At 44.6% G+C, this 9,115-nt stretch overlaps 1 protein-coding gene across 3 annotated transcripts in view; it reads left to right on the top strand.

Annotated features, from left to right (window-relative positions):
* KANSL1 (KAT8 regulatory NSL complex subunit 1) overlaps positions 1–9,115 on the top strand; it is a 225,147-nt gene that overhangs the window by 161,479 nt on the left and 54,553 nt on the right. The gene's annotated exons all lie outside the window — the stretch shown is intronic.

The raw sequence follows: 9,115 nt of genomic DNA, 5'->3' as shown, positions 1-9,115 counted from the left end.
ACCGTATACGCAGGCGTGCCGCGGGCCGGTTCCTGACATAATTAATTATGTCAGGAACCGGCCCGCGGCACGCCTGCGTATACGGTTCCCGACTGCGGGTTTGACCAGATTAAGCGGGGAACAGCCTTATTTAAGCTACAAACAAGGCTGGAACCCCTCAAACACTTCTCACTGCCACCACTAGCTGTTCGCTAGACACTTCCACTCTGCTGTCGAGTCCTCAGCGTGCACTCCGCGTTTTCGTATTTGGGTCAGCTTTGCACTTAGGCCAAATACGGGAACGCCACGCACCCACACACAAACACAGTTGCAATCTACTGTCGTGAAGCAAAGACCCACTAACAGTCGTTCCGAACGATACTGTTAGCCACTCCGCTGTCGCTACTCGCACTGGCGTTGTTCGTACGTTGGGTCAGCTGCGCGCTTAGGCCAACGTATGACAAACGCCCCCACACACAATGCAATTACAATTTCATACGGTAGTGTTGCTCAAGCGTACGATTAGGCATGAACTTATACACGGTTACACTTCAGTCTCTTCTAGGCTATGAGTGTTAGTTTAGTACGGCAGAAGTCAAACTTATTAAATAATGATTTAATATTCTAGAAAAACATAGAACAGTGCAGAACTTAATATATACAACAAGATTACAAAAAACAAAGTAAAAATAGTTACAAGATAAAAGTTACAAAGATAACACACACGGATATTTGCGTAAAATAAAAATGGGGATTAAAAAAAACGTTACCAACTTGAAGGTCTCAAAGTTGTCGGCAGGAGCATGCCGCTTGTTCGACCGGAAGTCGAGATCGACTCTAGCTATGCGCTAACTCCCAGAGCAGATGGTCACTAGGCATTTGCCTCTGCTTTTTATACTCTGAGCTACGCCTGGAGGCTGCAACTTACTTGGGGAGGGGAGGAACTAGGTTTTAATTAAATCTCAGACATATTCCATTTCCAGGTAAAAGTCTACTATACATCAAAGATTGTGAAGTTAGGCTTTCAACTCCAGGTGAAAACTTGATTAAGGCGTTTTCCTGTCTCCGTTCTCAGACATAAATGGGATTTCCAGAGATCCACATACATGAAAAGGGTACTATAGCACACACACAAAACAAAAGACTTCCTTCACTTCCAATCTCCCCAGGTTACAGGTGACAATTGATTAAGGCTTTCACATTGCAGCAGGATGTCCTGTGTGATAGGTGACAATTGCTCCCAAACACAATACACCTCGGAGACATTATTCAGACAACATGGTCTGACCACCTGTATAGGCTTCACAGCAACTAATTAAGGGTTTCCTAATTAGAAGCAGACAATGATAGGTAATTTACACTTTATACGGAATTCCAGGAAGACTGGCTAACAGACAATCCCATATGATAGTCAAAAAAAATGAAGGAAATATGTTCCTGTTATCCTTAATATCATCCGCACCTCAATATATCTCCACACTGAATACACCCGATTTCCCGCGGGATCGATTCGATTCTTTCCAACATATTCAATCGTGTTTCGATGGATACAGCCGTCGATTTTGCATATTAAGTATGCAAAATCGACTGCTGTATCCATCGAAACACGATCGAACATGTTGGAAAGAATCAAATCGATTGCGCGGGAAATCGCAACGTGTGTATTCAGCATTAGATTTTCTCTTAGATTTACCGGCCAGATAGCTTTTTTCCATGTTGTAGGTAAATCGAACAGAAAATTGTATGGTGTGTACCTAGCATTTAGGTTCGAATCAATTTTGAATGCAGACTCTTGCTGGGCAGAATGGGTCCACATTAGTCTATATATTTTTCTTGCTGATTGTAGCTCTGTTTTTAAAATACTGGCAGTGAGCCTTGATGTTTACATTAGGAAATGACTCATCATTCATGCTACTCCTCTGCAGCTCCCATCAGCAATTCAGCACACAGCATACACCGTTTATCAGCCATTGAGACAAACCCATGATGGGAACTAAAAACTGCACGCAGCAGGGAATAGTTTAAAGCCAACCATGAGCCGTAGCTGGGGATCAAAATAAGATAGTCACCTGAAGAGAGGGAATCCTCAGGATCCTATTGAAGTTTCCTCAGTGGTCTGATGTCCCTCGTTGCTGAGCGTGGCACCTCTCCACGCCGGGGCCGCGCAGCTCCTTCTTGCAGCGTGGCCACGCAGTAGACACGCAAGCGCTGATGTGCAGTAACACGGAGCCTGCGGCTCTGGCTACTGCACGGTCACGCTGCAAGAGGAGGAGCTGTATGGTCCGAATGCCTTGTTGCTAATCTTCTGGGGGGGGGGGGCACATGCAGTGACGGGGGACATCAGAGCACCGAGGGAATAGGATCCTGAGGCTTCCCTCTCTTTAGGTAAGTATCTGATTGTGTTAAGCTTTAAACCGTGTTCAGCACAAGCTTTAGAAGTGCATACACTCACACACATACTGTCATCTGCAGGGATCTGGACTCGAACCCTTGGGCGACGGTTCAGGCCAAGCTCTCTTCTCTCACATGCTTGGTGACACATCTGTACAGAACACTGTGCGCTCGGCCAAGATAATCTGACACCCCACGACTCTCAGCAACTCGCCTGCGATCGGCAAGTGCTGCAAAAGCTCTTGTAGTGTGCCCCAGCCTCGACTATGGAGACTGAGGACTGTAGTCCAGCTTTAACAGATTTGCATGTCTTTCCGCAATCATCTGCTCCATTGGAATATGTTCTGAAGTATATGGCTAGGCAAGGCAATGGAGCCAGGCGCGTGGCTTAAAGCCCAGCCAAACCCAGAGTTTAACACGGCAAATTTTAACTGCAGTCAGGTTGATGAGTGAATGTAAATTGAGTGTAGAGGCAAAGAGTGAACAAAATACTTTAATAATGGGTCAGATGCTCTTACCACGGCCACTAAAAATGAAGCTGGTGGGTGGGAAAGCCAGGAGTAACCATGTGACTACTAAACAGATGATCAATGAGATGCTAATAATATTCAAATGCTACTTTGCTTAATTTGTCCAATACGGAGCTGCATCTTTTTTTTGCATCAAATAAGCAGCTTCTGCAGCTGATTGGTCTATTTTCAAATTGCATACATTTGTACAGAATATCATATTTACATGAACTTGAATCTTCTTGACTATCTCTACCCCCAGGACAGGAAGCATAAAGGTCAGGCTACATGTCCTAGCAATATATCAGAAAACATGGCTGATGGGTAGGATAGAGGCGTTTGGCTTGGTCCATTTTCAAGCTGCATACAAGTTGCATTAACCTGAATGTATTTCCATCTTATTGACCATCCTTAGTTGAGTGGGAGCACATGGTGGTGACAGAGGCCATTTACAATCATAAATAGTTTGCACATTTTGTGCCTTTAGCGTCACAGGTCACATGAAGCTCTATGCACAAGAGATGGTCATTTGATTGTCAGTCACTATGTTGACATATCTTGCTGTAGGAATCCTACTTCCTGGAAACTGCTGTAGGATTCCTACTTCCTGGAAACTGCAAGACCCAACACTCTGAACAGGAAGCCAGCAAACTGCATAGATCTTGCATGTGTTTGGATAGCTGTGCAGCTGCAGACAGGCCCAGCTATAAAATGAAACTGATTTACTTTTGATACACTTTAAAATGTAACACCTAAACGTGTGTGCTGTTCAGAGTATACAAGGAGGTGTGCAAAAAACAATACAAGGTGTGTGCAAAAAAACAAAACAAAAAACAAACACTGAAAAGGGAGCTTTTTGTTGAGCCCTAAATTGTTTAGCATTCATCTTGTAACACCGAGCAATAACATTTATATCATTATCATTATTATTTAGTATTTATATAGCGCCGACATCTTTACATAGCGCTTTACATAGTATATTGGCTTGTCACTAACTGTCCCTCGGAGCAGCTCACAATCTAATCCCTACCATAGTCCTGTGTATGGATGTATCGTGTAGTGAATGCATTGTAGTCTAAGGCCAATTTAGGGAGAAGCCAATTAACTTATTTGTATGTTTTTGGGATATGGGAGGAAACCGGAGAGCCCGGAGGAAACCCACGCAGACACTGGGAGAACATACAAACTCCTTGCAAATGTTGACCTGGCTGGGATTCAAACTGGGGACCCAGCGCTGAAAGGCAAGAGCGCTAACCACTACGCCACCGTGTTTTTTTTCACCTGGTGGACTCAAAGTGCCAGAGCTGCAGCCACTAGGGCACATGAATGCAGTAGCAGTATTGGGGAGTCTTGCCCAAGCTCTCCTTACTGAATAGGTGCTGGCTTACTGAACAGGAAGAGCTTAGATTCGGACAACCCTGGTCTCTTGTGTCAGCCAGCTTTTTTTTAACTCTGTTTTTAAAATACTGGCAGCGAGCCTCATTTTTTACATTAGGAAACGACTCCACATTAATTCTGCTCCTCTCCAGCTTGCATTAGCTATTCAGCTATGATCATGTGATCTAGTGCCCAGCCACACGTTTTTAACCTTGTATACAAATAAAGAGAATTACTAAAGTTATGACACTAGTGCTGCTGTCTTTTAATAATGTAGGCAAAGGTCAGGTTTTTTTTGTGTTTTTTTTACAGAACTATTATATAATCGAATCTTGCTGACTGCAGTGTTTTCTGGTGGGTTTTGTGGGATGGTCTGTCAGTGACCACTAGCTGGTAACCTTATATTTTGCTTGTTAGGATGCAGATCTGAGCCTGAGGGCAGAACTGTATTTAATTTTTTTTTGTGTGAAGCTAAACATTCAGAATGTAATGGTTTCCCAGTCAGCCAGGACTCTGTTGTGTTGGCCACACGCTTGGCAATCTGGTTAGGCAGATTTCCCTCCTCTATATTGTATGAGAGCACGCCGATGAAACAGACTGAATGATATTCAGCAGGCTGCATCCATAGTTTATATGAGATGAAAGGGACTGAAAGTTTTTGAAAAGACAGAACTGTTTCAGTCATGGTTAGCTTCCTACTGCACATTGATTGACGTTGAGGTGGTGTTGGTAAGTGGGCATTGAGCTGTATGGCAGCAGCCTGCTCTAGGTACATCCTTCCAGCAGGCTAGTTCAGAAATGTAAAATATAATTTAAAGAGAACCTGTAACAAAGTTTCCCCTGGGGGTACTCACCTCGGGAGGGGGAAGCCTCAGGGTCCCAATGAGGCTTCCCCCTCCCCTGTAGCTGCAGGCAATCCAGCGCTGGCTCCCCCGAAGTCTGCTGCAATCCACGCCTGACAAGGCTTACTATATTTACCTTCCCTGGCTCCAGCGGGGGCGCTGTTGTGGCTCTCAGCACGGAGATAGGTGGAAATAGCCGATCTCTGTCGGGTCCGCTGTACTACGTAGACGCAGGAAACTTGTGCCTGTGCAGTAGAGCGGCCTGACAGCGATCGGCTATTTCCGCCCATCTCAGAGTAGAGAGCAGATACTGCACCTGCACTGGAGCCGGCAAGGCAAATATTTACATTCCCGCTGTTCGGAGGGCCAGAGCAAGACCGCCGTAGGACCGGGGAGGAAGCCTCAATCTGATCCGGAGGCTTCCCCACCCGAGGTTAGCACCCCCCCAGGGGAACTTTTTGTCGTTGCAGGTTTTCTTTAAAATACATAGGTAGACTTATATGCTTGTCACAGAGTAAATGCACTGTAAAGTTTTTCTTCCTATGTAGCAGTCCCTTCGACGGGTCGAACAGATAATAGGATTGAATTTGTGCAGTAGAGATTTAAAAATGGATCTGGTTATTGATCAGGAGTAGACTGTATAAGTCTGAAATTATCTTTTCGACCCGTCGATCTGACTGAAAATTGAATGGTGTGTACCTACTAGCACTACTCAGAGGAGTCTAATGCCTGCCATTACATATGTCCATTGTAGTCTAAGGATAATTTTAGGGGGCAACCAATTAACCTATCTGCATGTTTCTGAGATGTGGGCGGAACACCAGCATAGGTAAAACATACAAACTCTGAGCAGGTAGAGCCCTGATCGGGATTTGAACTGGTGACCCTGCTCTGCAAGGCAAAAAACTATCCGCCAGGCCACCATTAATGAGTACATATGTACGTTACCCGTTTTTTTAATGGTGCCCCTTTAAGGTGGACATGGATTAAGATCTACTTGATGATATATATTCCTTTTCCATCCAATCCAATGTCCCTGTTCCCGCCACAGCCGCCATACCATCTTTGTATTGCTCACTGTTTTTATCAAATCTAACATCTAATGTATTAATGTTTTTGCTTGTGTAGAAGCGCCTTGATTAGCTAAAGTTAAATTGTAATGTTCCAGGTCAGAATCCCAGTTACTGGCCACTTCCTGTTCTGCAGACTGTCTATGCTGTAAGCTGCAGTCCTCTCAGATTCAGTCTGTGCTGGCCTGTTGAACAGCAGGATGCTGCAGTTCTAGATCATTGTACACACACTCAATTAATGTCGCCTTTAACGAGTGTTGTGACATTTTGGGGGATTAGCGCTATACAGACATACGGTCTAGCTGTAGCTTAGCAATGTCAAATCCAACCTGGGAGACATCCGGATAGTTCTATCCGGATATCTCCCAGTAAACCTGTGTGGGGGGGTGTCAATCTTACCTGTCTGACGTCTTCTTCGGTCTGTCACTCAGCGCCTCCCACGGTGCGTTCTACACGGCGGTCACGTGATTACAAATACTTCTTCCTTCCGGTTTGAAGGAGGAAGTGTTTGTACTCACGTGACCGCCGCGTGGAACGCATCGTGGGAGGCGCCGAGGGACGGACCGAAGAAGACATCAAACAGGTAAGATTGAACCCCGCACAGATTTACTGGGAGATATCCGGATACAACCATCCGAGTATCTCCTGGATTTGAGCAGCGGAGAGGGGAGGCGGGATGGCAGGTGGTAAACAGGCGAGTGGCATCCTGCAGTGTAGAGAACTAATGCCTGGTACACACCATACATTTTCCCGTTTGATAGATGTGTCAAAACTGTTATTTCTGAAAGGTCCAATCTGATTACCGTTAATCGGAAATCTGATTGGACCTGTCGGAAATAATCGATTCAACCTATCTGACGCCAAATTGTGAAATAAGCACATTGTCTTCTTTATGATGGTACACACCATGATTGCATGGTCTCTACAAGGCATAAAGAAGTCAATATGCTTATTTGCCATTTAGCGGCCTGCCCTGGCAGATTACTATAAAGGTGGCCACTAACGGTCCAATTTCTAGCGCAAAATCATTAGAGCAATCCTAAATTCTGATCGAATTGGTTGTAAATAATCTTCATTGATGGGCACAAAATAGATTACGATAGATTATAAAAATAGTCCTCCGAATTGATTTTGGCCAAACCAAAGTTTGGTTTTCTAGTTGGTTGTGATAGATAGAAAGCAAAGATTGGTTTGTTGATGGTCTAGTGAATGATTTTTCTTCCGATCAGAATGATCTGATTGCTCAAATTATTTTTCACTAGAAATTGGATCGTCAGTGGCCACCTTTAGGCTTTGTGAGACACATTAGATTCTCGACCAGAACAGTCTCAGCTGAGTTTTCTGTAGTGTGGGAGGAGTAAGCACTAGCGGCCACACCCACACAGCATGAAACCACCTCCCTGAGATAGATGTGTTAATGCAACACAGGCAGAGCCAGATCATGCTCAAGGCAAACTTGTGCAGTTGCCTAGGGCCTGAAAATACTCTAGGGGCCTGGTGGATAGTAGCCCCCACCAAAGCTTACTAAAAAAAAAAAAAGCCAGGTGATTATCAGTTGGAAAAAACGGTAACAGTAAATTCGGGCGCCTGAGGCTAGTGGACAAATCGGGCGCCGCCATTCACTCCTATAATAAATATCGTTTAATGGGCGCCCGATAGGAAAAAAGGGCGCCGGAGAAAAATAACGTTTTAAAAGCGGCGCCCGGAGACTTAATGTTTTATTACTGCTTCTCATGATTACACATTATTTAATGATTTATACATTTTTAAATATTATTTTTAAACGAAAAACAGTACAATATTTTTTTTCCAACATTATTTTTAAACGAAAAACAGTACTTTTTTTTTTTTTTTTTTTTTTTACATTATTTTTAAACGAAAAAACCAACAGGGGGTCTTAGGTTTAGGCACCAACAGGGGGGTCTTAGGTTTAGGCACCAACAGGGGGGTCTTAGGTTTAGGCACCAACAGGGGGGTCTTAGGTTTAGGCACCAACAGGGGGGTCTTAGGTTTAGGCACCAACAGGGGGGTCTTAGGTTTAGGCACCAACAGGGGGGTCTTAGGTTTAGGCACCAACAGGGGGTCTTAGGTTTAGGCACCAACAGGGGGTCTTAGGTTTAGGCACCAACAGGGGGGTCTTAGGTTTAGGCACCAACAGGGGGGTCTTAGGTTTAGGCACCAACAGGGGGGTCTTAGGTTTAGGCACCAACAGGGGGTCTTAGGTTTAGGCACCAAAAGGGGGGTCTTAGGTTTAGGCACCAACAGGGGGGTCTTAGGTTTAGGCACCAACAGGGGGGTCTTAGGTTTAGGCACCAACAGGGGGGTCTTAGGTTTAGGCACCAACAGGGGGTCTTAGGTTTAGGCACCAACAGGGGGTCTTAGGTTTAGGCACCAACAGGGGGGTCTTAGGTTTAGGCACTAACAGGGGGGTCTAGGGGTTAGGGGTAGGTACAGGGAGGGTTACTTAGGCACCAACAGGGGGGGTCTTAGGTTTAGGCATCAACAGGGGGGTCTAGGGGTTAGGGGTAGGTACAGGGAGGGTTACTTAGTAATTTTTTTTTTTAAACGTTATTATACGTTTCACTATTTAAACGAAAGATTAACGTTTTTACAATTGCCGATTTAATGCACATTACTTAATGATTTATAACTTTATAAAACATTAATTTTAAACGAAATACAGTACAATACATTTTTAAACGTTATCCATGCTTATCGTTAAAAACCCGGCGCCCTTTTTTCCCAGCGCCCCTTTTTAACGTACGCGGAAAAAACTGCTGTGCTGCCCAGGCCCCCATATCTAAATCCTTTTCTGGGTACAGGATTTGTAGCTGCAGAAGCCTCATTTCAGACAAAGGGTTTTATTGGGGCACTGCAAAAAAGTATGCCATTAGGCGTTATTTCTAGATCTGTACTGACACAGAAGGGCCCATCAGTGCTGACACAG

The sequence above is a fragment of the Hyperolius riggenbachi genome, chromosome 12, assembly GCF_040937935.1.
Source record: "Hyperolius riggenbachi isolate aHypRig1 chromosome 12, aHypRig1.pri, whole genome shotgun sequence".
NCBI classification, from domain to species: Eukaryota; Metazoa; Chordata; class Amphibia; order Anura; family Hyperoliidae; genus Hyperolius; species Hyperolius riggenbachi.
The sequence above is the reverse complement of the archived record's forward strand: the minus strand, read 5'-3'. Positions and strand labels throughout refer to the sequence as shown.